Below are 27091 nucleotides of genomic sequence, written 5' to 3' on the forward strand. Positions count from 1 at the left end.
GCATCCGGCCCCTGCAACCTTAGCGTTTAGCACTCTGAGCTAACAAATGAGGCACCTAAATACAGACAAAAGCAGATGGTGTTGCAGCACTTAGTACACACTGGGAGCCTTTGCATATAGTCTGACTTGTGAATTGTCCCAGCACACCAGAGTTCAGCAGACAGGAAGCTCTTTATGGATTCACAAGTGAAGAAGCATGCGTCTGTTCAAGCAGGAAAAGTCCTGACTCCATACTGACATCTTCCATGTGACAACATATTAACCCTCAAATTGCAAGCTATCTTTGAATCTGACATCTAATTCCCATGACCAGTAGATGGACAGTGGGGAAACTCACACCTGTCCCTGTCAAGATGTTTCATGCCTTTGGAAGAGAGGTTTCTCAGTCCAGACAAAAGGCCTTTGCTCAGATCTTGGCCTATTTGGCAGTGGGCAAACTCACTTGCAGATTGGAGACTGAGTTACATCTCAGTGTTGGGCAAATATCAGAGCCAATTTTTAAAACTTTTTAATTTTTAAAAATTAAAAATTTAAATCAACTTTCATTAAATTATGAATAAGACACTGAGTCCAAATAGAACTAAGTTTTAAAAATCTTAATCTTTTCAGTTAAATGAAAGTACTTTTTCTTTCTTTCTTTCTTTCTTTCTTTTCTTTCTTTCTTTCTTTCTTTCTTTCTTTCTTTCTTTCTTTCTTTCTTCTCTTTCTTCTTTCTTTTTTAAGAGAGAGAGAGAGAGAGAGAGAGAGAGAGAGAGGAAGGAGGGGAAAGGGCAGAGGGAGAAAGAGAGAGAATCCCAAGCAGGCTCCATGCCCAGTGCAGAGTCTGACATGGGGCTCCATCTCACAACCTTGAGATCATGACTGGAGCCGAAATCAAGAGTCGGATGCTTAATGGACTGAGCCACCCATGTGCCCCAAGTGAAAATATTTTTTAAGTCATTTCTTTTGAATCTATATTCAATTGTCAGGTCAACATCATTCTGTTCCAAGGGATAGAAGCATTAACAATGGAAGGAGGAAGCTATTACCTATAGTGGTTTAGGACAGGTTATTAGATAGGTTATTAGAACAACTGGATATTCTGTTTCTCCCTACAATCACACCCCATCTTGCTCCAGTCTGCTTGGAGCCCACAGGTCTGAATCTGCATTGACAGGTTTCCTTATCCTCTGACTGTCTTGGCCAGTGGAGGCACGAGTAAGAGAGGGGAGTGTGTGGGTGGGGGGAGGCCCCGATGAGCAGTGGCTGCATTCTTTCACCAAAGGCCCCAGTTCATACCCAACAGGCCTCTCCTCTGACTGCAGCTCTGAGTTTCTGTAACTCTCTCCTCTTGTCCTGTCTGGCCCAAGGAGATGGTGGCTTCCTGCTTTTCTTAATCAAGGGCAGGTGTTTTTCCCTCCCTTATTGGATTCCCCTGACTCAGTCTACATCTTTCTAAAAAGTCCCTTGGTCACACTCTTCTAGATTACCCTGTTTTTGTGAGCCATCTGCTTCCTGCTGGAATCCTGACTGGCACAGGTGGGAAAAACCTAGGTGAGAGCTGCTGGTAAATTGTTTCTACACTATCTGCCTGTGGGTCTGTAGCTCCTCTGCCAGGGAGATCTATTCACCCAGTAAACATTTATTGGATGCCACTGTATGCCATCTACTGTGTGAGATGGCTTCATGCATCTTAGAGATTAGAGTGGTTATCAACCCAGTTTGGGACTGGGCAAGTAGACAAGGAGGGCTTCCCAGAGGAAGAAACATGTACAATCAGGAGTCTGAAAGATAAATAGAAGATGCAGGAAAACAGGGTGATGGGTAAGAGTGTTCTAAGCGTGGGAAACAGGATGTGCAAAAGCCCAGAGACAACAGGGCACAAGGGAAGACAGAGGAACTGAGTTTCTTCAGCATGGCTGTCAGCAAAGAGGCCAGCTAGTAGGATCTGAGGGACCAGATACAGCAGGTATTATGTTTATATTATTTAAAATTTTATTTATTTATTCATGAGAAACACGGAGAGAGAGGGGCAGAGACATAGGCAGAGGGAGAAGCAGACTCCCTGCAGGGAGCCCCATGTGGGACTCAACCCCAGGACCCTGGAATCACCCCCTGAGCCAAAGGCAGATGCTCAACCACGGAGCCACCCAAGTGCCCCTCCATCGGGTATTATAAACCATGGGAGAACATGAGACTTTTTACTTAAGGCAAAGAGTGGTCATGAGGGCTGTAAGTGCAGGTGGATCTTTCTTACTACAGAGTTAAGGAGCAGATGGACAGAAGGGGGGGAGGTGGGGAAATGAATTAGGAGGCCCTTGGAGGATTCCAGGTGCCCAGATCTCAGACGGTGGCAGTGGGATGAATAAAAATGGGTGGATTCAAAAGGCGTTTGGGAAGTAGACACACCTGCCCATCACAGCCTCCTTGCTTTCGTTGCCTTCTCTGACCATGGTTCTAATGATGTTGCTGAGATGCTCACCTGGAGGTTCCTCATGGCTCTACTTCTTGGGGTCTGTCGCCCTTTTTGGCCAATCTTCTGCCCTGGGCCCCCATTTCCCAGCTCTGGCTCGTCAAAACTCTTATGAAAACCCAATGCAGACAGGTGCATTTGTTTGTGCAAACCCAGAGAATGTTTTTATAAATGTCTGCTGTGTACCAGGACTGAGCTAGGGGCTTTAATGTACGATCTTCTGTAATCCTCATCATAATTCCAGGAAGTCTTTATTATTGTTATTATTCCCATTTTGCCAACAAGAAACAGCAGGCCCAATCACCTGAACCAAGTGGCACAGTGGTCTGGTGATGGCAGGCAGGAGACGTATGTGTCTGGCTCCCAGATCCATGCTTTTTTCCCCCACAAGAGGCAGTGGATTCAATTTAACTGTATTATGGGGACTGTATTATATAAATTCCTACAAATGAATGATTGCCATTTGGAGCAACCTTGAGCAGAGGGGCCCTGCCTTGAATCCCAGGCAACACATAAACTTTCTACCACCTGGCATCAGCAGAGCCTACAAACAGAGACATTTCTTTAAATGTAGAACGATACATGGAGAGTGACACCAAGATCCAATTCCCATCTCTGGGTGGCCCCGGCTCCCACGCCTCTTTTCCCATGAGCCCCAGGCTGTTTGTTCTGAAACTGACAGAAAACTGACACCTCGCAAATTTTGTTCTGCAATTTTAGCACCCAGCTGATGGCTTCACTGCCTTTTAGCTTCTTGTCTAGCTCAAGACATACGTGTGGTTAGAAAAATAATATAACTGTTTTTGAACTCTATAAAAATATGACCCCTTCGCCGTAAACCTGTGAGCTCTCCGGGGGCAGCAACAGTGTTCTCGGCTCCTCGCGCATAGCACAAGCCCACGAATGGCTGGTAAGTGCCACTGAACAGAAGCAACACTTCAAGAGCATCCAGCGCACCCCAGTTCTTCGGGAGGCCTGCAGCTGATCCTTCGCTGCCTCTTTAAAACCTTGCCACACCCTGCAGCCAGTGCCCCCGAGAAGCCGTCCTGCGGGGCCCTGGAAAGTTCACCTATCCCAAGCCATCTCCCTGACCCATTTCATGCGCTGGCCTCTAGCTTACTTTCACCATCGGACTTTTCTGTCCAGGCCAGACTGCACAGCCCCGGCCGGCCCGGGGAAGGTGCTGGGGGAGACCCAGGAGGCCCTGTTCCCACTGGCCGCTCCGCTGCCCCAACAGGTTCCCCCAGGACGCATGGTGCTCTGCCCTAGGGCTGTGAGGACAGTTCTGCGGGGATGGAAGGCTACGCGATTCAGACATCAGAAGCGCCGCACCACTTCGGAGTTACGCTTAGTAAGTGGGGCGTACACTAGCTCCTGTTTCGTTGTATGATCGAGAACTGTGTTTGCCCTGCGGCCTCTCTGAGAAAACCTTACTGACAGTGGGATCTCAAGGTCTTGACTGGTGTTCATGGATCCCCGTGGGAAGACAGAAGGCTATGACCTAGGAGTCATCTTCCAGAGGGGCTGGCCGGGGTGAGAACCCCCGAGAGTAGCTGGTAGACAGGTGCACAGTCCTGCCAGGAAATTACTCTTTAACAGTCAAGAACTGCAGGAGAAGAAAGTGCCGTAGCCAGATTCAGGATGAGTCACATTGCCTTGGATCCTTCAGAAGGCTCCTGACTTCGCTAGGGTGGTGCTGAGAGCACCGACTCGCTCTGCCTGGCAAACAGAGGACAGGATCACGCAGCTGGCTATCTTCAAGGACCTACCTGAGAACCGGTTCAAGGTGATCTCCAGAGAGAGAACACAGGATTTCAGGAAGGAGCTAAAGCGACTTTTAAAACAGAGAAGAGAAAAATGTAGATAAAATTAAAATCCACCTCAGGAGTGCATAACTGTACTGAAGCCAGTCATTGGGTAAAGAGGCACACGTAGGTGTCTGTGTGCCCTGACTGTCAGGCACCCAGCGGGCACCCAGGGTTCTCGGACGCAAAGGGTCTCTGCTTTTAGGAAGCCTCTCATGTGGCTGGGAAGAAAGGTAGGAGGGACAGTGGGGCCGGGAGACGTAGACACCATAGGAACCCCGTCCCTAGACCCGTGAGCCCCAGGAGCAGGGACGAATAGCCAGCCGGACACCTAGATGTGGAGGTAAAAAGGGCTTGCACCAGGGAATCCAACAGACTTGCATGACCCTGGGCAGATTACTTCACCTTACTAAGCCTCAAATTTCTCTACTGTAAAAATCAGGATAATAAGCTCCCTCGGAGGGCTCTTGTAATACTTAGGACAACCACATATGAAGAGGACCCAGATCCTAAGAGGCCCTCAGTCGAGAATAGCTATTAATGAGAGAAACAAACGCTGCTTATTTGCCAGAGGAAATAGGAGGGTGGTCTGGGTCTAAATGCCCTCCCACCCACCTCCACCACCACCTCTTGGTCTCTGGAAGTATGCCCTCGAGCATCCCCGTGATCATTAGCTCACAGATCACACAGAGAAGGGTTTGGGGGGGACTGATTGCCTGTATCACACAATACAGAATAAGTTATTGCAGAGGGAGTGAGTGATGAATGATCAAATCTCCTGCCTGATTATTATGTAAAGTGATATTTAGAGAGGAAAGAGTTTGTAATCAGATAAAGCAGAGAAACTGACAAAGAAAATTGATGATGTCCTGAAATGTTCAACCCAGCTGACGCGGAGCCGGCTCCCTGCAGAGTTTCATTAATCAAGGAGGAGGTGGCGCAGGCTGAGGCGCAACCGGCAACCTGGATTTGCCCAACCAGGCCACAGAGCTTGCTTCCGTGCAAGAGATCCGCCCTCACAGGAGGAGATCGAAGGATCTGTTCCTCGTCCTTAATAGAACCACGATAGAAATGCTAGAATACTGCGCATATTTTATGAGAAACGGAAAACACACAACTTTACCTTCTCAATTTTACTTTCTAATACAGATCCATCCATTTATGAAACCACAAGCAAAAATTCTACAGTCTCTTTGAAAGATAGGGTTAATCACCCGTTACTTCTCCCGACCTGAAATTGGTGATGGCTCTTTTGTTGAAAAGTGACATCTCATAAGTGCCAAGTGTGAGAGCGTAACAGATGGTAAACACGGTTCTCTCCGCGTCCCGGCACGTGACTATTACAAGAGGAGCCGAGGAGTGTGATACTGTATTTAAAGCCAATCCTGAAAATTAATTTACTACGTCAGTTCTGTCTCTGCCATTATTAGGGTTGGTTTTTTTCTTTCCTTCACATAAACGTACTTCTTTTTGTGTTTTTTTTTTATTTTGACATTTGTCAAACTTGCAAATATACAAAAATAGATAGTCAGCATTCCCAGATCAAGAAATACAATGCTGCTCGAAATCCAGTTGGAGCTGACAAGAGTTTCTGGAGATGCTGGGCTGCAGCTGAGATCGTTGGAATGGTTGTCTCCATGGAGTACCAACTTTGAGATGATGGATGCATCACTAACCACTCCGACCCTCAGGAGTCTCACCTGTAAATGGGGTTCACCATACGAATAGTTGCTATTATAATGCGTTATCTACAACATACTATTTGTGGCTAGAGAAACAAAATGTCATTTAAGGGGACAGAGCACCAGAGTCTTATTTGGGCCCCTACAGGAAGGGTTCAGAAACTGGACTTTGTTGGGTCTCTCAGGGACTGTGCCCGCCAATCCAGCTCCAGAAAAACTATAGGGGAGATTCCTGGAGCGATGGTCTTCATGAAGCCCAGAAATGCTGACACCTCCATTGCATGTATTTTATTGCTCATGGGTGTCTGCCCATCAGGATGCCACTGCAGAAAACAGGAACGATTCTGGCCAATTTCAGCATATTAGAACTTAATAGATGTAATTTAATATATTTAATAATATTTTTAAAATATTTAATAATTTAATAATATTTAGTAATTTAATATGCATTTTTACAGAATCTTTGGAAGGTCATGGCAGTATGTCACCATGGGCTGCCATTCTTTGCCCTGCAATGATACATTAAAAGGTCTCCAAACATTCTTCTCCGTTAACTTCTTTATTTAACTCTCTGCTGCCCAAAGTGTTCATCATTTTGCATTAGGTTCTGAAGCACAGAGCTAATTTTTGTCTTCAATTTCAGAAATGTACCCCTATATTCTATGTACCTACTTTTTTTTAAATGATTTTATTTATTTATTCATGAAAGACACGGTGGGGCGGGGGGGAGAGAGAGAGAGGGAGAGGGAGAGGGTGAAGCAGGCTCCATGCCGGGAGCCTGACGTGGGACTCGATCCAGGGTCTCCAGGATCATACCCGGGCCGAAGGCAAGCGTTAAACCACTGAGCCACCTGGGCCACCCTACATACCTACTTCTTAAGCTACTTTTATTTTTATTCAATTTTTATTTTTAAGTGTCCTGCTTTACTGGTGTTTTAACTTTTCAAATTGTCTCAAAGTTATTTTGTGGGAGAAGAAGACCGTGAGATATAAATGACAAATACTTCAATATTTCTTTGACTATTTTTATATCGGTACTCTGCTACACGGAGTTATTTATTTGATAAAGAAGCTATAATGATTTCTAGGGGTGCCAGTAGACTATATCTTAATGAATTCATATACTCATCCATCTACAAAAATGTGTACAAACCAGCTACTTTGTGCCGGCACCATACTAGGTGTGACGGGTGAAAAGATAAATACATTTTTTTGTGTCCTGTGGGGGCTTTATACTGTCTTGATTGATGTAGCCCCTGGACCAGCATCAGCATCAACCTGGAAGCTTGTTAAAAATGCAAATTCTTGGGCCCCATCCAAGTCTTCTTAAATCTGAAATTCTAGGGGTGGAGAGGAGGACAGCAGTAAGCCCTGCAGATGGTTCTAATGCATGCTAAACTTTGAGACCTATTCGTCTGGAGGAAAATAGGAAAACACAATTCCTTGTGATAAATGCTAAGCTAGAGTTGTGCTCCAGGTGCTATGGGAACCCAGTGGCAATCACCAGGAGAGAGCAAGTGGTGCATCACAGGAGAGGTGATTCATTAACTGAACCACTTCAGGTTGATTGGGACTTTGCCAGAGAGATAACATAGGGAAAGATGTTGCAGGCAGAGGAAGGAAAAGAACATGTGCAAATATGTTGGCTTGGGTAACTACAAGTCCCTCGTGGTAGAGAGGTTTTAAAACCAGAATTCTCAAAACAGAACTGGGTTGATTTAGATTGAGTCCTCAGCTGAAGGGGAAAATGTGGAGTCAATATCTTAAATCTGTCTCACCAATTTGGTCTGAATGTTTCTCTGTTTGTGTCTCTGGATGGTGCCTTTTGTGATGGTTAATATCACTCTCTAATAACTTATATATCTAAGATTAGTGGTGCCAATGGCCTCTATGTTATCTTTTATTTTAGGACACATTGTGGTTACATTTCAGGACTAGGCTACTGTTACATAGGGAGACACAGGTCCTTTATCTTCCCCATGTTTGCTCTGTAGTTTTGTTCATTTCCCTTTGATATATGGAGGTTAAGTACTGATGACCTTGAGCATGTCCCTATCCTAATTTATTTTATCTCTATTATTAGTCTATTAGCTATAACTCTTTGTTTTGTCTTATCTTAGTGGTTGCTCTAGGTTTACAGTGTACATTTTTATTTTTGAAAGATTTTATTTACTTATTTGAGAGAGAGGGAGCACTCATGGGAGGGGAGGGCAGATGGGGAGGGAGAGGGAGAGAGAATCTCAAGCAGCCTCCACACTGCGCATGGAGCACACCATGGGGCTTGATCTTATGACCTTGAGATCATGACCTGAGACGAAACCAAGAGACGGACGCTTAACTAAGATACTCAGGTGCCCCTGTGATGTACATCTTTAACTTATCACAGTCTACCTTCAAATGATGTTATGCTACTTTGCATATGTTTTAAGAACCTTCCAACAGTATGCTTCCACTTCCCTCTCCAGGCCTTTGTGCTATTATTGCCATACATTCTAATGTATAACATTCTACATGTTATAAAGTCCTCAATACATTGTTACTACTCTTGTTTGGAGCAATTATCTTTTAAAGAGATTTGAAAAATGAGGGGGAATTATATGTTCCCATTTACCTATATAGTTAGGTATAGTTAGGTATTTCCACTGCTCTTCATTCTTTTGTATACTATCAATGGTATCACTTTCTTTCTGCCTAAGAAATTCCTTTCAACATTTCTTGTAATGCTGATGATGTTTGCTGATGATAAATTCTCTCAACTTCTCATTATCTGAAGAAGTCTTTAGTTTCCTTTCTTTTTTTTTTTTTTTTTTTTTTGAAGACGTTTTGGTTGACTATAGAATTTTATGCTGGCATTTTTTCCTTTCAGTGTTTCAATGATGTCACTCTGTGGTCTTCTGATTTGCATAATTTCTGATGGGAAATTTGCGATTTTCAGTCCCTTTAAGTAATATGTTTTCTTTGGCTGCTTTTAAGACTTTCTATCATTTATTTGAAGCAATTTGATTATGATACACCTTGATGTCATTTTATTCATGCTTCTTTTGCCTGGGGTTTGTTGAGATTATTTTATCTGTGGGTTTATAATTTTCATCAAATTTCATTGTTTTCTTTTCAAATATTTTTTCTTTCTCACTCTGCTTTTTTTTCCATAGAACTCCAATTACCATACTGTCTTGTTGACGACAGCTTTGCATTAAAGCTTGAAATCCAGAAGTGTGATGCCTTCAGTTTTGTTTTTCTTTTTCAGAATTGCTTTGGCTATTGGGGGTCTTTTGTGGTTCCCTACAAATTTTAGGATCGTTTGTTCTAGCTCTGTGCAAAATGCTAATGGCATTTTGATAGGGATTGCATTAAATGTTCAGCCATCAAAAGGAATGAAATCTTGCCATTTGCAACAACATGGATGGAGCTAGAGAGTATTCATGTTACGTGAAATACATCAGAGAAAGACAAATACCTTATGATCTCACTCCTGTGGGATTTAAGAAAGAAAACAGATGAGCATAGGGAAAGGGGAAAAAGAGAAAAAGGAGAGATGGAAACAAACCAGGAGTGACTCTTAATGACAGAGAACAAACTGAGGGTTGATGGAGGAATGTGGGTGGGGGGTGGGCTAGATGGGTGATAGATATTAAGGAGGGTACTTGTGATGAGCATTGGATGTTGTGTGTAAGTGATGAATCACTGAATTCTCCTCCAGAAATCAATATTGTACTACATGTTAACTTAAAAAAAAGGAACTCCAATTACACGTGTTCAATTGCTTGATATTATCTCACAGCTCGCTGACGCTTTATTCAATTTTTTATAATCTTTTTACTTGCTTTCATTTTAAATATTTCTATCACTATGTCTTCAAATTCTTTGATCTTTCTTTTTGCAATGTTTAATCATCTGTTACTCTCATCTAGTATACTTTTCACTTAATATATAGCATTCTTCAGCTCCAAAAATTCTATTTGGGGCTTTTCTATATCTTCAAGTCATTCATCATAGTTATGTTTTCTTTTATGTTCTTGAAGATTAGTATATTTATAATAGTTGTATTAGCATCTTTGTGTGCTAATTCTAATATCTGTGTCTTTTGAAAACCTATATATATATTATTACTTTTTGCTTATAGTCATAGGTCACATTTTCCTGCTTCTTTGCATTCCTGATTTTTTTATTGTATGCTAAACAGTACAAATTTTATGGATGACAATGTTTACCTTTGTATATTGTTGGAGTTTGTTCTGGGGAGCAATTATTCCAAGACTGGCTTTCATATTTTGTTAGGGCCTGCCCAGGGTCTAGGGTTAATTTGGTCTCACCACTAAGGCGATATCTGAAATCTGCTCTCAATACCCACTGTATTATAAGGTCTTTCCAGCCTGGCTGATGGGAATACAGATTATTTCTAGCCTTGTGTGATCTCTATTGAATTTTTTGCTCACTCCTTTCTTTTTCTTTTAAGATTTCATTTATTTATTTGAGAGGGAGAGTGAGAGAGCACAGTGTGGGGAGGGGCAGAGGGAGAGAGAGAAGCAGACTCCTCATGAGCAGGGAGCCCAACGTGGGGTTTGACCCCAGGATCTTGAGATCATGACCCAAGTGGAAGGCAGACACTTAATTGACTGGGCCACCCAGGTCTTCTGATACCTGGGCCACCCAGGTCACCCTGCCCACTCCTTTCTGTTGATTCTTATCCTGGCCTCAGGTAGTATCTTTGTGTACATGCTCAGATCAGCCTCATCCACACACTCCATAGGATCTCTCTGCAGATATTTGGAGCTCTCTGTAAATCTCCCTCCTCTCTGGTATTTTGCCCTGGAAATTCTAGCCAATTTGGCCTCTTTAAACTTTGACCTCTGTCAAGCTCAACTCAGCCAAACTGTCAGGCTCTGTTTGGACTCTGCCTCTCTGAACATCAGCCTGGAAACCCTATAGGCAATTAACTGAGGCCATTGTAGGTCTCATTTATTGCCCTTCTCTCAGAGGTTACTGCCCTGTGCTGCCTGTCCAATGAAGAGAAACTGTCATGTCATTTATTTTGCTAGTTTTTAAGGCTGGGGAGATTCTGTGACTTCATCATAGGCAGCTTGGAAGACACAGAAGTTTCTCTGTCCTAACCCAGATGGGGCTTTTAAGGATTGAGTTTCATAGTGTGACAAGGAGAGAAAAACTGGACAGCTACATGAGACTCTAGAGTACAAACACTGAAGTTTAATGTCCTCATTCTCTTGTCAGGGGTCCTAACTGTTTGCTATTGGGTATGGGCTGCCATGGTGATAGAAGGGAGCTGAGCAATGAGAAGAATGTGGGTGATTTGAGCTGTGCATTGGGTCTGATGTGTGTTGAATTTGTAAGGATTTAGTACTATGAGCTGTGCTGGAGACGTCCTATCGTTTTCTCAGATGTGTCAGGAAGTTCATACGGTGTCCTGCGAGCCTGCTGGATAATTGGGTGTCTGTCTCTAAGAGGTTTTTATTATGATCCTGGAATGCTTATCATTTCCAGTGTGCATGCAGGGCGGGGTGCATGAGAGGGAATTTCGGAGAGGACAGTAGAAAAGGAGGTGAGGCTTGGTCATGAAAGGCCTAAATATCAAGCCAGAGAATTCTGACTTCTATCACACAGATATTGGGGAGCCACCAAAGGAGGAAAAGCATTGAGAGATACATGAGCTGGTGTTCATTAGAGAAATTTGTTTTCGGGAGTGCCTGGGTGGCTCAGTTGGTTGAGTGTCTGACTCTTGATTTCAGCTCAGGTCATGATCTCAGGGTTGTGAGATCGAGCCCCTTGTCAGGCTCCATGTTGGCTTGATCCCTCTGCCTCTGCCTCTCTCTCTTTCTTTCTCAGTTTCTTAAAAAAAAGAGAGAGAGAAAGAGAAACTTGTTTTCAGAATCTATTGGTACAGTAGATCCAGCAAAAATAGGTATCAAATTAGTATGCAGTTCTACAAAATCAAATACTCTGGTGTTATTGATCTGAATGAACTTCAAGGAAACTATTTTGAATGTATGTGATAAATGGGCTTGAAGTTTGAGCACTGAAGGGAAGAAAAGGAGAAAAAGGCTAAAGAGATGTAAAAAAAAATGTGTATCCTCAACCAAAACCAGAGTGTGTGGCTGTGGATTCACAAATCAGTAAGTAGAATTAAAGTGAGCAGAAAATTAGCCAAAAAGCACTTTTTGGCTGATAGGGTAGTAATACCCCCAGAGCTAGATTAAAAGGGGATTTGCCTGCCAGCCAGCCTCAATGAGGCTGCACTAATTGTAATGAGAGAGAGAAAATTTGACTTTGCAGACCCACTCTTAAGTACATACTGGATATGAACAAAAGGAGTGTTTTCATAAGTCACTTCTGAAGGGCACAAGACCTCCAAAAACTACGTCCAGACATCCTCAGATGTTTAAGAGACTTCTCTGCAGGAGGAGACCTGTTACCCGCAGTTTCCATTCTGCTCAGCAATATCTGCTACTGGTTCTTAGCAGGCCTCCCTAGAGGCCTTCAGGAACATGGGGGATTGTCCCACCCAAGGAAGGGGATGCTGACTCCTGCCACCAGTGATTTCTGCCCATCCCTCATGCAGTGTTCAATCTCTCTACCAAGTAAATGTTGAATATGCATATAAAGAATATCGGCTGGAAGGTATAATCAATTATCCTGTCCTAGCCTTGCCCAGAGCACACTCATGTCTTGGTCTTGCCCTAATTATCCCAGAAAGGGCGACTGAGGGAGGAATAATAGTCCCTCATAGCTTGCTGTTGTGGGGTTTCTACTCTTACATGGAGCCAGGGGAGAAAGAATGTTTCTTCAACCTGTGGATATAGACTCCTGCAGCAGGTGGGCTTTCCTGAGGCTGGGGTAAAAGTCAAGATCACAAAAATTATACAAAGAGCATACCCTGACTTCTCCCCATTCTCCATGCCACTTTTCTCTTCTTCTCCCTAGAAGTGCCTATAGTGGCTGCTGCTGAGGCCTCTGATGCCATGCATGTGCCAAAAAGCCAAGAAGAGCCCCTGCAAAGTCACCTGGAAAACTACATCCCATCACAGCCAAAGCTGCCAAGTCTTGCTCCTGCTGATGCCCAGTCTGCCAGGTCAGCACCAGGCTGCCCATTGAGCCTCTACTGTGAGCACAAACCCTCTGCTATTGCCAGTGCTGCTGTATGGAATGTTCTGGAGTCCTCAGTGCATTAAATCAGACTGGGATCTTTACCAGTCCAGAGAGACTTGTTCTTCCTGTTTTCACCAATTCACACTGATCTGGGGGAAGGCTCCTCTTCCTGGTCTGGCCCACATCCCCTTCCCAGGCTCAGAATGGAACAAGTTCACGGGGCCAAATAGGATGGCAGAATGGATTAGGGGCCCTGCCTTGCCCCCAGCAGCCTGATAGCAACATCATCCTTGCTCATGGAACTCGTTCCCTTGGGTTTGCTCTGTCCCAGTGGATCCCTTGTTCTGTCACATAAATAGGCACCTGGCAGCCTGCGCTATAAATGGCCACACAAGTCCAGACTTGCCTGATACTCCCAATAAACACCGGCTGCTGTCAGGCCCCGCCACTGCAGCCTTGGAGGGAGGGCACGGAAAGGCCTTCTCCTAGGACCTAAATTGTTCTGAGTTAGAAAAAGAGACTTTTAGGGAGAGGCAATACCTTCTAGGTCCCAGAGAACTTTTCCATGCACATCATGATGGGAATCCATTCATTTACCTTGTGTCAACATAACCAACACAGAGCTTTCAGGCACCCATGGGCAAGATCATATGCAGGACACTGAGCGAAGGACTTAGGGGTAATGAATGGAAACTACTTTAAGCTATGGAAGCTTCTGTTCAGGGGCAGAAGAAACAACTATAATTTGTACTAAATTCTGTCCATGAAATAACATGTAATCATTTGTGCATTATTTGATGCACCAGATAGGAAAAGCTACTACTGAAACCCACCAGGCCTGAGCTCAAATACTCAAGTACTTGACTCAAATACTTCTGCAAGAGCTCTCCATCTGTGGTCCAAGCTGAAGCTGTGCCTAAAAGGCCCTATCTCTCACAGCTCTGACCAAGAGAGTGAGAGGACTCATTGATGCTGGCTAAGCCATAGTCTTTTTTTATTTTTTATTTTTTTTGAGCCATAGTCTTTAGAAAATTTATGTCATATTCAAACTTGCTCCAGACTTGAGGCAGTTGGGTGACCTGTGTCTGCCTCAGTTAAGAATAGAAGAGCACCTACCTCATATGTTGTGGACATTAGGGAGATTTTACAGGTGACACACTTAGCATTATAAATGCTGTTTCTGGTTCTGTCTCTCTGATACTCTAAGGTTCTGTCTCTCTGTCATCTCTAAGGTTAGAGAAAGAGTTGTAATCTAGTCTGGACTCCTGATTTTGTGTCTCTAGGTGCTCTAATGCCAAGTTGCATGCTTCTGGGTTCTGCATCCTAATTACTAGACCTTAGTAGTTGTTTATATGCTTGCTTACCATAAAATTTGGAAATACTGTGTCTTTCCTAAAGACTTTCTTTTTTGTTTGTTTTTTTAAAGATTTATTTATTTATTTATTTATTTATTTGAGAGAGAGAGAGAGCATTGGAGGGGAGGGGCAGAGGGAGAAGGAGAGAGAGTCTGAAGCAGACTCTACACTGAGTGCAGGGCTTGATCTCACGACCCTGAGTTCACAACTCTGAGATCACAATCCTGAGCTGAGACCAAGAGTTAGATGCTTAACCTACTGTGCCACTCAGGCATCCCTTTCCTAGTTGATTTTTAAGGAATATTTTGGTTCCAGGCCTGGATGCAAGCTTCCAAAGGCTGGAGATGACCTAGCTTTTGTGCCTGGGTCTCTCTCATGCAAGTACCCTATGTCTGCACCTGTGCTCCTCTGGCCATGACCAGAAGTTTCTCCTCTGAGGGCTGCTATGGCTGCTGCTGTCCTTCTAGATTGGTGCTTTCTGCTTATGGTGACAGAGGGTTCGAGGGGAAGGTAGGGCCTAGGAAGGGGATGAAACTCATTCTTCCTCTGCTTAGACCTGGAACTGAAAACAAGGTTCCCACTGTCCAGAATCTATACATCACAATCTTTTCTGCGCAAGAACCGTGGACATCTGTCTACTAGGTCTTAGTGTTCAATCATGTCAAGCCCAAGCCCTTGGCCTACCAAGGCCATGTAGGTTACATTTCCAGTTCTCACAGATGCATGGAAAAGGGGGCAGGGATCCCAGGGACAAATGCTGCCTAGGATGTCTTCCTTCTTTGACGACATTCACTCACCTTTCTCTATCATGAGGTGATGAAGCCACAAGATGGAAATTGTCTGGAACCCTGAGTCACTCCATGGAAAAGGGCTATCTTGGGGAGTCATTGGACCCCTAGCAGACTTTGAGTGAGTGAGAAGTAAATTCTTACATGTTAAGTAAAAGTATTAAGCAGCCCAGCTATTCTGATCAACTCAAATAGTGATAGTACTGTTCTAAGGGCTTTATATACATTAAGTCATTCAAACATCACAATAACTCTGTGAAGTAGGTACTGTTAACATCCTCATTTTACAGATGAGGAAACTAGATCCAGATAGGATAAATAAAGGGCAAAGTGTCATTTGAATATAGCAGCTCACACGAGTCTTATAGGAGAAAACCCACAGCATAGTCCTCTAGTAAAAGAGGACCTGTCCCTTTTAAAAAGTAATAGCATTTTTCTCACCATCACCACCATCACCTGGTAAGGGTGAGATCCCTTACCATCAAGCCATATCTTTACCCATAGATGAGGCCCCTGTTGGTGAGAGGAGAGGTAGCTATATACATATATATATATATATTTATGTGTGTGTGTGTGTGTGTGTGTGTGTGTATACATATGTATATATATATGGCATATTCTTACTACCTTTTCTCCATTATCTTCTGTCTTAGAATGCAGGCACCAAGCCTGTATCTGCTCATTCTGCCTAGAACATGTTACACAGCTGTCTTGATACAGTAAGGAAACTAACCTAGAGCATTGACTTGTCACAGTGACAGGAACTGGAAGCCCTCAGCAGTGTGGTGACAAGGGTAAGTCTCTGACACAGGTTTTCTTCCTTGGAATTCATTGATCCTAGGACAACTGCTTCTCAGTTGCAACATTATTTTCCCTGAGAACCAGCCTCCACCCTACTTCCAACACACACCCACTCCCAGGCCAATAGAAGGGGCAAAGGAGATTAAGCAGCCTGGGGCAGGCATCCTGCTGTCAGAAGAAAGGCCATTCTGGCCTCCCCCCAGGAAAGGGTGCTTCCCTCCCCTCCCCTCCACCAAGGCCCTGGATCTCCCCCTTGCCCATCTCCCTTGGCCAAACCCTATGGCTCTAAGAGGGGAAGGGAGGAAAGAGGAAATCCTTCTGTGATAGGAGCCATTTTCATTAGCCACGCCTCTATTCTGATAATGTCTTTTTTTTTCCTATTTATCTTGAATAATTGACCTTAACTATTTTATTCATAGGAACTGAATAATGACACTTAAAAAGCTTCAGACCATATCATTACCAGAGCTGCCAACAACTGCAGTATATCCTTCAGGCCCAAATTATCATTAGAAGAGATAAATCAGGAAGTACTTATTCCTAACCAGAAAGAGAGAGAGAGAGAGATAATTGCCTTTGTCACCAGTGTTTGTTTGAAATCTTATTTTAATTCTTCTGCTGGGATTAAGGAGGTCCGTAATTAGTGTCAGCCACCCTTCACATCTCTTTGAATATCCACCAACCTTTCTTAGAGCAAGGGGCTGGGTAGTGGGGTCATGTGTGGGCTTGCAGCAGGAGTTGTTCAGATTCCAGAGGTGACGCAGGCTAGCTGGGTCCAAGGACCCAGAGCGGGGTCCCACAGGATCAGCCAAGAGGGTCCTAGCTTCATACAAAATGGAAATCAAACACAAGCCAAGAAGTGAGAGTAGAGTTTATTGAAGATATAGAGACAGAGCAGATACTGAGAGCATCTGGGAGGCTCAGAAAGGAAAGGAGAGAGAGTCTGGTCTTTGCTTGGGTCTGGGGGTTTTACTAAGGATTGTGGTCTGGTGCATGTGTCTTCTCAGGCATGTGGGAGCAAAGAGGAATATTTAGGTGTCCTCCACAGTTATTAATGCCCTAGAGCCAGAGGTCATGGTAAATCTGTGGTTTTGAAAAACATTCTTGTTGACCCTGACTGTCCTCTCCTTAGATCTTATCTATTGCACTGGAAGACGCCAAAGAAATCAACTCCTTGATCTTTACAAGGAGGACATACATGATCTGTTCTGTAGGGTGTGTAAAGGTAGGGGCATAGGTCCTAGTGAGAATAGAAGCAGGAAAAGGAGCAAAAAAAAAAAAAACCAGTCCTTTATGGATTCCCTTGTTTTCTTGTCCCAGAGGGATGGAGATACGGAAAGAGAAGCCTCCTCAAGAAGCAATGCAGCAAATATTCACAACCTAACATCTAATCATTTGTCAAACATGATTATCAGTATCACACCTTCCCCTTCCTCACTATATTAATAAAAGAAAGTCAGTGAGAGATACTCATTAGTGAGCTAGGGAACACCACCAGTTGTGTGTTAAGAGCTAAGACAGCCTGGCCATCTGCTCTCAGGGTGTGTGTGTGTGGTGGCATTTGGGGGGGCAGGTGGGGGGCAGGTGTTCAATAAGACCATTAAAAAATACATAGAGAAAAGATTCAGTAAAGAGGTGATGCTCCAAACCTTAAGGAGCCACTGCTGTTAATGTTGGTAGAGTCTTGAGACACTTGTTCTAGATGAATGACAGAATTTCTCTTGGGGAGAGAACTGCTCTTTAGTTTGAGGGAAAAAAATACTTAGTAAGATTTTTGACTGCTCAAAGACCACAAATATAGGTCAAGTCTGAGGGGGAGAAGTTCAAACAATGAGGGAGATAAAACTTCCTGTGTAAAGAATGAGCTGGTTGTGATTAGTCTTCCTCTTGCTGCACTGTTCTGTGCCCGTGGAGGCTGACCTCCAGGAGGGCACCACACAGGTTCCCTGGCCCCAGGGCTTTCAGTTGATTTCAGTCAATGGGAGGCACCTGCAAGAGAAAAGAGGAGAAAAGAGGAGATATGTACCTGTCACATCCCACACCACTCCCTCTCCCAATCCCTACTTACCCAAGGGTCCAGTGTTGGCTGCATTTTTCTGCTGCCCCAGCTCCACATGGAGCTCCCTTTTCTGTGGCTCCAACCCTCACCAGGTTCTCACAAGATTGGTCAAGTCCAGGAGTGATAACATCTTCCCACCATGGCTCATCCCTGGGGACCTCACCATCTCTTGTTACTTCCCTTTGCTGGTGTCAATAGACCCTTCACTAAACTGTCTTGGGTCAAACCCTCTTATTCTCCATCTGCTTCCTGCTAGCAGCCCCCGCTGCAATCAGCAGGTATGATACTGTGATTTATAATAAGAAATATATGTTTAGTCTTTCTCCCAGTCTCCGCTTCTGGCATAGAGCTCCTAAAACCCTCAGAATTTCTTAAATGATGAGAGTGACAAGGATGTCTTTGTTATGCTAATTAAGTTACTTTGGGACAGCCCTTAATGATGGGGAGTGGTTGCCAGGAAAATCAACCCTCTGTTTAAAGAGCTGGAAATTTCAGTTCCACCCCTGACCTCTGGGGGAGGGAAAGGTGCTGGAGTTTGAATCAATGGCCAATGATTTCATCAATCATGTCTATGTAATGAAGCCTCCATAAAACCCTGAAAGGATAGGGTTTGGAGGGCTTTGGGGTTGGTGAACATATGGAGATTTGGGAAGTTGTTTACTCAGGAAGGGCATGGAAGCTCCAAGCCCCTTCCCACATACCTTGCCCTATAGATCTCTACAGCAGTCTGTTGATTGGTATCCTTTAATATCCTTTGTAATAAACCAATAATCTAGTGGGTAAATTTGTTTCCTGAGTCCTATGAGCCAAAGAGGACGTGGTGGGAATCTCTGATTTATGGGCATCAAACTGGCATCTGAAGTGGATGACAGGCTTGTGGGACTGAGCCATAAACCTGTGGGCTCTGATGTTGTCTCCAGATAGATAGTGTCTGAATTGAGTTGACTTCTAGAACACCCAGCTGGTGCCAGAGAATTGCTTGAGGAGGGGCGGGGGACCCATACACATTGGAATTGGGTGTAGAATCCTAAGCAGGGATATTCAGTTGTCCCCTAACATTGAAGTGGGTGGGTCTCTGATCCTTTCAGAGGACAGGGAGGAAAGTCATCTAAAGTAAAGGAGCAAAACTGTCAGATTAAGCAGCACAAGACACTACCCTTGCGGGTGGAATAGCCAGTGCCAAATAAGCAGGATGGCTGACTTTTAAGATGTGTCCTGGTTGGGGTTATTTTCTTCTTGTTTCATTTGATTGTTCAACTCATTTATTTATTATAATTCTCCATTATCTCCAAACCTGTAACAAAAATTTGTCACGTCAACTAACCATATGTTAATGGTACTTTGTTAAATGCAGGAGTACAAGCTACTTTCATACTTTAGGGCAAAATGAAGGAAAAAATGGAGCAAACCAGCTCTGCAGGGGGATCAAAGGTAAGATGACAGCTGAGATGTAAATGCCTCATGCCCAGGAAAGCTGCAGAGCATGGGGACAAGCATTGAGCTCTCTGTAGTTGGGGGCGGAGGGGGCAGCAAGTTATTTTGCTTGGCTATGAAAGGGAAAGGTAAACCCAGAACATTCACATTCAAAGCTTAAAGAAAAATCTCTCTGAAGATATAATCACAGGGACGTGAGAATATAGGTAACCTTTGTCAGAACACTATGAAATCAATGTCTGAAAATTTTGTTCCAATTTAAAAATTAAACTTTTTAGAATTTTAAAAGAAATTCTATCACACATCCTGGATACGGGAAAATAAAAACTAACAAAAATACAGTAGGCATGAAAGGCACAGTATAAAACTCAAGACCAGCTCAGAACACACTTTCTCCCTTGAAGCAGGACATTGGCAAGAGCAGATAGAGTCCATTGTGGGAATGGCATGGCCTTGTCGGCCTTACTAAGACCAGGGTTTAGTGTGACTTCTGTCATAAGCTTCCACTTATAATAGTTTCTAAGCATGTGTACATTTTTAAAGAAATGAAGTTATCCAAAGCCAGGGGCAAATGTTTGGGATGTCCACAAACGTGTTTTAAAAGTATGAAAATTATGCAACAACAATCTTACGCAAGGACCCATTTCAATCCCTCTGATTTATGTTCAAACATGACAGGTGCTGCCTAATGAAGGATGTGCATCTAAGAGCCATTTGGCCGTTTAATTGTTCTTCTGCAGTGTGACATGATTTCGTGAGCCTTCGCTTGGGAACATTTAATTATCAGGAATAGTAAAACAGTGCTAGGACAGTATTGGTGTTTTTGCCTCCCGCTCCCCATCCCCACCCTTCCCTGTGTGCATATGCACACGTGCACATGTACACACACACACACACACACACACAGAATGAGCGATTATCCTCCCGCATAAAACCTTTAGGAGCAGCGGAGAGTGACAGAGCTTCCGCAAGTCACCAGAGCTCAGCCTGAGCTACAAAGAGTTTCAGTGCCATAAGGCCTTTCCTGCTCTAGTCTCCACTTACCTGCCTAGCCTTATAACCACCCACTTGCCCACTAAGCGCATCCTGGTCTCCAACTGATTCTCCAACTGATTTTACTTATTCAAAAATAGTGACCAAGTGCCAAATGCCCCTTCTGGACGCCCAGGGCACCTCATATTGCTCATAGCACTTAACACACATGCTTAAATTATCTGTCCCTATCTCTACCTGGACTGCGTGCGCCTAAAGTGTGCTTGGCATATAATAGGCATTCAGTGAATCTAAAGCTAGTGAAGAAATGAAGAACTCAATGAACACTCACAACCTAACTTCACAATTTGACCAAGAAGTCATTCTGCATTCTTGTATTCATACTCAAGTTACTAATCCTGAATAACATTCTGTTCTCAAATTGGTAGGGCTAGTTTTGGGGCTCAGAAACATCCATATCATGAATCTTTGCTTGGATACCCATTAGAATCTGCTTTATATTTATATTATATTTCTATAATGTGTAAAGCCTCTCTTTGAATATTGTTACACTAAAATATGCTGAAATTAAACCAACAGACACAGTGGAAAAGGTACGGGAATAACTCTGTAGTTTCAATTTTGCAACAAACTAGCCATGACTGTGGTCAAGAAACTACCCATCCTTGCATTTCATGCTCTCATTTGATCCAAAAGGACTTAAACTAAGTGATGTCTTTCATCCAAGAATAATAGCAGAACACCTACCCTGTGGTCCGTCTTGGGTTACCATACTGGAGTTCACATGAGGAGGTAGGGTGGAGAGACATACGTAGAAGACTATAGCTGTGCTTCATTTTATTAAGTGGGGTGACAGGGACACAGACAGATGGGGATGCCTAAAGGTTGGTCTCAACTCAAAGGACAAGGCAGCGTTAGCCGGGGTTGGAGAGGGTGGTGTAAAGCACCCCAGGTCAGTGAACTCTCTGGGAGAAAATAAGAGCATTGCAAACAATAGTAGAATGAATGAAAAGATGCAAGATATGTTCCAGAAAGGTCTATCCCAGGAACACTCACACTGCCTGGAGTTCCCTCAATTTACTACAACTCTGGGATAGGTAGACGCTAGGAGGGACTAGTAAGGGGACCTGGTTTAGGTCCGGGGCTGTCATCGGGAAGGGTGTCTGAGGAATGGCATTTTTGCTAACATCTGAGGGTAGGCAGGAGTTTGGCATCAAGAAAGGCACCCAGTGATGGAGCTGAGGCACTGACGGCCGGCCCCACGACCCCTTATCCTGGCTTCCTGTGATAGGAACTTCCTTCCTTTATTTGAGCTTCACATTTTCAAATCCTTCTGTGGTTCTCTGCAGTATATATGAGCATGTCTCACCCTAGAGAGCACAGGTGGGGTTTCCATATCTTGACAACCTGGTGGCTGGCCCTGTCCTTGCACATGGAGGCCTGTGCTCAGTACCTGTCCCCTGGGGAATGATGAGGCTCATTACCTGCAGCCCCGACACAGTAATGCACCTGAAATTCAGGACAATTTCAGAAGAAGCAAAGGCTCATTTCTGGTAGTACAAACTGCATTCTTTTATTTAGATTTTCACAAGTCAGTTTTTCTTAGAGGCAATAGGGCCAAAACAACATTCTCTAGACTGGAAGAGCAAGTTTTGAATTTGTTTCCCTGGAAGCTCTACTTGTTACAGTGAAAACCTCCAACGTTCCTCAGAGATAAAATGGGTAGAATTGCTAGAGGAAATCCTAGGGATAAGCCAGTCCTCTGGACCCCAGGGGGCAGTGTGTTTGCTCCCTAGGGTGCCTACCTCTTGTTTGTGTGATTGTGAACAATGCACATCCTGATTTTCAAAAGTTTTTACAAATGACACAAAATACAGAATTTTTTGTGAAAAAACCAAATGCATACTGTCACTATCCCTTGACATTAAAAGGGCGAGGACATTGTTAGAAACACTGTATCCCGTGTCCTGAAAAGCAGAAGGATGCTAGTGCAAGACCAGGGTCCCAAGCAAGGCTTTCTCCAGGAGCTACTTTCCTCCACCTGTTCACATGCCCATGATGTCCACAGAATTCATGAGGAGAAGCATCCTTCTGGAAGGTGAGTACCCAACAGACTATGTGAAGAACAGAAATTTCTTTCCTTTTACAATTATGAAAATGATCTTATCTACCCTCCAAGCAAATTATTTGAATTGTTAAGTATTACCCTCCTGTGATGAGCCAATGATGCTGTAGACTCCTAGCAGATCTAGTAATACTAGAGTACTAGTAGTACTACCACCACGAAATCTGCTACTACTACTAAGTTGTCCTGAAACATTCAATGTGGATGGAGTATGTTTTTAAAAAATATACAAATTTTTATATAAGTTATCTCCAGAAATAGATTTAAATTAAACAGCATCTGCATAAATTACTCTTCTTGGAAAAATCTGGTTATGACTAGTAAGAAATGCTATCATAATATGCGATTACATTAATCAAAATTGATATGACATTTTATAGCTAAGTGGTTTCTGTGTTTTCATCATTTATTTTGTTGTTTTTATTATGATTAATAGGAATAAGCATTTACATAGTCATCAAGGTATATAGCAAAATTTTGGGGCACCTCGGTGGTGCACTAGGTTGGGTGGTCACCTCTTGGTTTCAGCTCAGTCATGATTTCAGGGTCATGAAATCAAGTCCCATGTTGGGCTCCCACACTCAGCACAGAATCTGCTGGAGATTCTCTCTCCCTGTCCCTTTGCCCCTCCCATTCCTGCTCTCTCTCTCTCAAATAAATAAGTAAATCTTCTTCTAAAAAAAGGTATATGGCAAAATTCTAAAAATTGTTATAAAGGAGGTTTCTAATGAAATAATAAACTGAACCACTTGTATATACATGTAGGGCTAACTACTTGTATATACAGGCTAGTCCTAGACCTTTGGCCCTAAGGAAAAAGCCAGGCTCTATCATTCTCTGTATTTCAAGGAGCTTATTCTCAGGGTCAGTGATCCTGTTCATCTGGTAGTCAACAAAAATCTATTAACTCTCTCCTGTGTGCCAGGCATTATTTCAGGTAGTGGGAAATTGGTAGTAATTAAAATACGGTCCCTGCCTTCACTCAGCTTTAGGTGGAATGGGGCATAGAAATAAGTAAATGTGGTGTATTAAAAACTGTTTTAGGGGAACCCACAGGTGCTGGGAACTTTGCTCAGACTTAGAGTGTCCAAGAAGGCTTCTGGAAGGAAGTACAGTCTAAGCTGAGAACCCAAGGATGAGCTGGGCTTATCCAGGCAGGAAAAGCAAGAGACTGGGTGTCCCAGAAGGAAGGAACAGCATGAGCAAAGGCCTGGAAAGAGGGCTCATTTAGGGAACCAGAAGTTAACAGAAGGACCCTAACTACTGCCTATGCCCATCCAAATATTTGTAAATTCGGACCTCTTGCTCTGGATCTCTGGGTAACAAACTCGTTTAATAAACCCTACTAAAACTCTTAAAGAATCCATCCAAAAAATAGTGACAGATATTTCTGAACAGAATGGATTGAACTGAGTTGAGGAAAGCCTTCAGGTTAAATCAATATATTTTTACTCTGGTAGCTTCCAAAGCTTCTCTGTGTTTCCATCCAGAAGTGGTTGCTGCAATCAGTGACTTCCATCAGGACAGGAGCTGAGCTGGGGGGCAGCAAAGGCAGCAGGAAGTAGCTGAGCAGCCAGGCAGTGCAGGGGAATCAAGAGTCGATAGCCTGGGGATGTACAAACCCACCCATGCTGCCTGCCAGAAAAATAGACAATCAAATTCAGGGCATGGAGCCTTCCTAACCTTGTTATCACAAACCCTTTCAAGCCATTACATTCAATTACATGAAAGAGGCCGGGAGGTTAATATGAGCCCATGGATTGCCGAACAGTTAATGAAATCACAATAAAAGAATTCAATGACCACAATCAATTATTAATGTAAAGTCTGATTTAATAATGGAGAATAATGTCACTGTGTTCATATCTTTCTAAGTGATGAATTGCTCTTTCCATTCAACAAACATTTATTGAGTACCTACTACTTGCTGCATGTGAGATGTTGAACACCAGGAATATAAAGATAAATAAGACATACTCTTCGACCTCAGTGGATAAGACAGAAACACTACAAACAGTGCGGAGAGAAAAGAATCCCGTTTAGCCATGTTTTCTGTTCCCTTCCTTGCTGAGAGCCTATTTCTTTTGTGTTCCCTTTCATTGGTCATTTGCCTAGAAATCTTCCCTCATTGCCATAGAATTTTATGGAATGACAGGTCCTTAGAGATCATAGAGCGTTTTTTGTTTTCAGACGATAGGATCCAAAGGTTTCTTGGCAAAGCCAAATGGGCCATCTGTTGATAAATGCCTGATGGTTCTATGTTCATTCATTCATTCATTCATTCATTCATTCATTTAACAAAGTATAGAAGACCTACTTACTCCAGCCACAGCACAAGGCATTGAAGATGTGGCAGTGAGCAAAAAAATAGAGGCCTGAAAGTTCACGGAGGTTCCTGCCTATGTGGCATTTAGAGTCTGTAGGGAAGAATATTAATGGAACCATATCATCAATGTATATTTATGGCTGTGACACATGCATGAAGCAGAGGTACATCTCACAGGAGTGTGGTAAATACAGGATCTGACCCAGTCCAGGAGGTTCAGAGAAGGTTGCCTAGGGAAGTGGGGCTGGACCAGAGGCCTGAAGGAGGAATGTGCATTAGATGGGTGGGGAAGACATTCATAGAGAGGGATGGTGTGTGCAAATGGCTCAAGATGGGAGGGACTGTGGTGTCTTCAAGAGAGGAGAGTGACGGATGGAGCTCCGAAAATGGGGTGGGCTGTGAAGCAAAATGAAGCAGGTATACAGGATCCTGTAAGCCCCATTATGCATTTGGGTCTTCATGTCCAGAGCCATGGGAAGCCATGGGAAAGGATAATAGATTGGAGCACAGGGCTGGTGAGATGATCACATTTGACCTTGAAAAGTTCCCTCTGGTCACTTAAAGGAGTATGTACTGGAGGCCACTGCATGAGTGTCAGGCTTGGCAAGGGAGCTATGAGAAGTGATTCAGGCAAGACACGATGCTGTGTGAACCTAGGAGTGGGTGGCAGAGAAGGCCATGTAGCTGGTATGAATTGTCCTGTGACTCCCAAGGGGCAGGAAATGCTCCATTTCTTTTTTAAAAAACAAACTATATTTGGCTCCAAGTGACCACTCACCATTGAGAGTGAGTGATAACATGGAGTCAGATTTTCTTTGATTGTCATGAGTCCCCATGTGATGTCATGGTACCCGTCTCCATCCCTGGGGTCACTCTAGTGCTCACACACACAAAAATTGGGTGAGGGCGTCAGAATTTTTTCATGGCTTGCAGTCTCTTTCCATCTAGAGAAGGCTTAGCTGTGTCTATCACTTGATTCTAAAATGAATTTGGATCTGCATGACCCAAAATGCCAGCCATCTGTCCTTGTCTAAAAGGCAAAACCATAATAAGAGGCACTGACAGTTGGAAACATTTGTTTGAACCTATTTGACCACACACACACACACACACACACACACACACACATACACAGATAGCTTATAGATTATAGCTCTTTTGGATTCCAGCTTTTCAGTTGCTATAAAAGTTTACAATTGCTGCCAGAGGAAGGCATTCTCTATGCGTTTAAAATATATCCAAAGAACCTACCTGCGAATCTGCATGCAGTCTCTTTTCTATAGCAGAGCTGGTGCTCCGCAGTTCATTGTGGCCTATGCTTTTTGTCTTATCATACACAGACCATCTGGGATTGGACAACTCTGCTGATGGGATCAGCTCCCTCCACCCCAGCTTGGCCTGCAGAAGAACCTTCGCCATGGCTCTCAGGATGAAGGTGCCAAGTCTGGGTTCCCAGGCATCTCTGAAGCCTCCATCCTCCCTGGAAGCACGGCGCAGGGCTCTGCCTCCCCTGGACTGTCTAAACCTGTCTCCTCTTCTAAACACCTTCATCTTGTTCCCTCGCAGCCCCTATTCTTCTTGGCTATGCAATCCTCATTCCCCTAGATGTTGCAAATAAAGAGTTGTGCCATTTGGGGATGGAGATGATTTGAGGGGGCACCTATCTCCACTTTGCTGGAATCAGAAAAAAAGTGGTCAACTTCCCCTAGAGCAGGGGAGCCCACAATTCTGAAACCCACAAGCCCAAAGGAAGAGGAGAGAATACCTTTTTCTATTACTGGTGAATGGAAATTGCATTCCCACTGCAGCAAAAAAAAAAAAAAAAAAAAAAAGACAAGGTGCTAATTAATTTCTTAGTGAGTCATGCTGTGTCTGGTATTCCCTGGCTCCATCCATAGCCCATCTCCCTTCCCTTGAGGAGGATACCCTGAAGGTCGGGCAGTTCCCATAGTCACAGCATGCACAGCCCAGGTTGGAAAGACTCAGGCGCCTGCTGTGCCCACAGCTCTCTTCTGAATGGCTCCTTACCCAGAGGGAAGGTTTGTACCACCTGATCACTGCTCAGGTGAGTCAGACCAATTGGGCCAAGGCTGTGTACCCGAGGGCCACTGCATGTGACCTTGTGGGTGTGCCTTGGTCAGGACATTTGGCCAATAGGGCAATGGGCACT

The 27091-nt window shown here is 43.8% G+C and overlaps 2 long non-coding RNA genes across 4 annotated transcripts in view; one reads left to right on the forward strand and one right to left on the reverse strand.

Annotated features, from left to right (window-relative positions):
• Positions 1-15343, reverse strand: part of LOC111092474 — a 31740-nt gene extending 16397 nt beyond the window's left edge. For both annotated transcript variants that reach the window (XR_005378199.1, XR_005378198.1), the window contains exon 1: positions 15193-15343. This is a non-coding gene — a long non-coding RNA (uncharacterized LOC111092474). The remainder of the gene's footprint in view (positions 1-15192) is intronic.
• LOC111092475 lies at positions 14687-26543 on the forward strand. 2 transcript variants are annotated; one of them, XR_005378201.1, is made up of 5 exons: positions 14687-14905; positions 15837-15977; positions 19398-19474; positions 22402-22568; positions 26262-26543. It is a non-coding gene; the product is annotated as an uncharacterized LOC111092475 (long non-coding RNA). The 2 variants fall into 2 exon arrangements; XR_005378200.1 differs by lacking the exon at positions 19398-19474.
• Positions 26544-27091: the final 548 nt, after the last annotated feature.

The sequence above is a fragment of the Canis lupus genome, chromosome 25 (assembly GCF_011100685.1).
Source record: "Canis lupus familiaris isolate Mischka breed German Shepherd chromosome 25, alternate assembly UU_Cfam_GSD_1.0, whole genome shotgun sequence".
Classification (NCBI taxonomy): domain Eukaryota; kingdom Metazoa; phylum Chordata; class Mammalia; order Carnivora; family Canidae; genus Canis; species Canis lupus.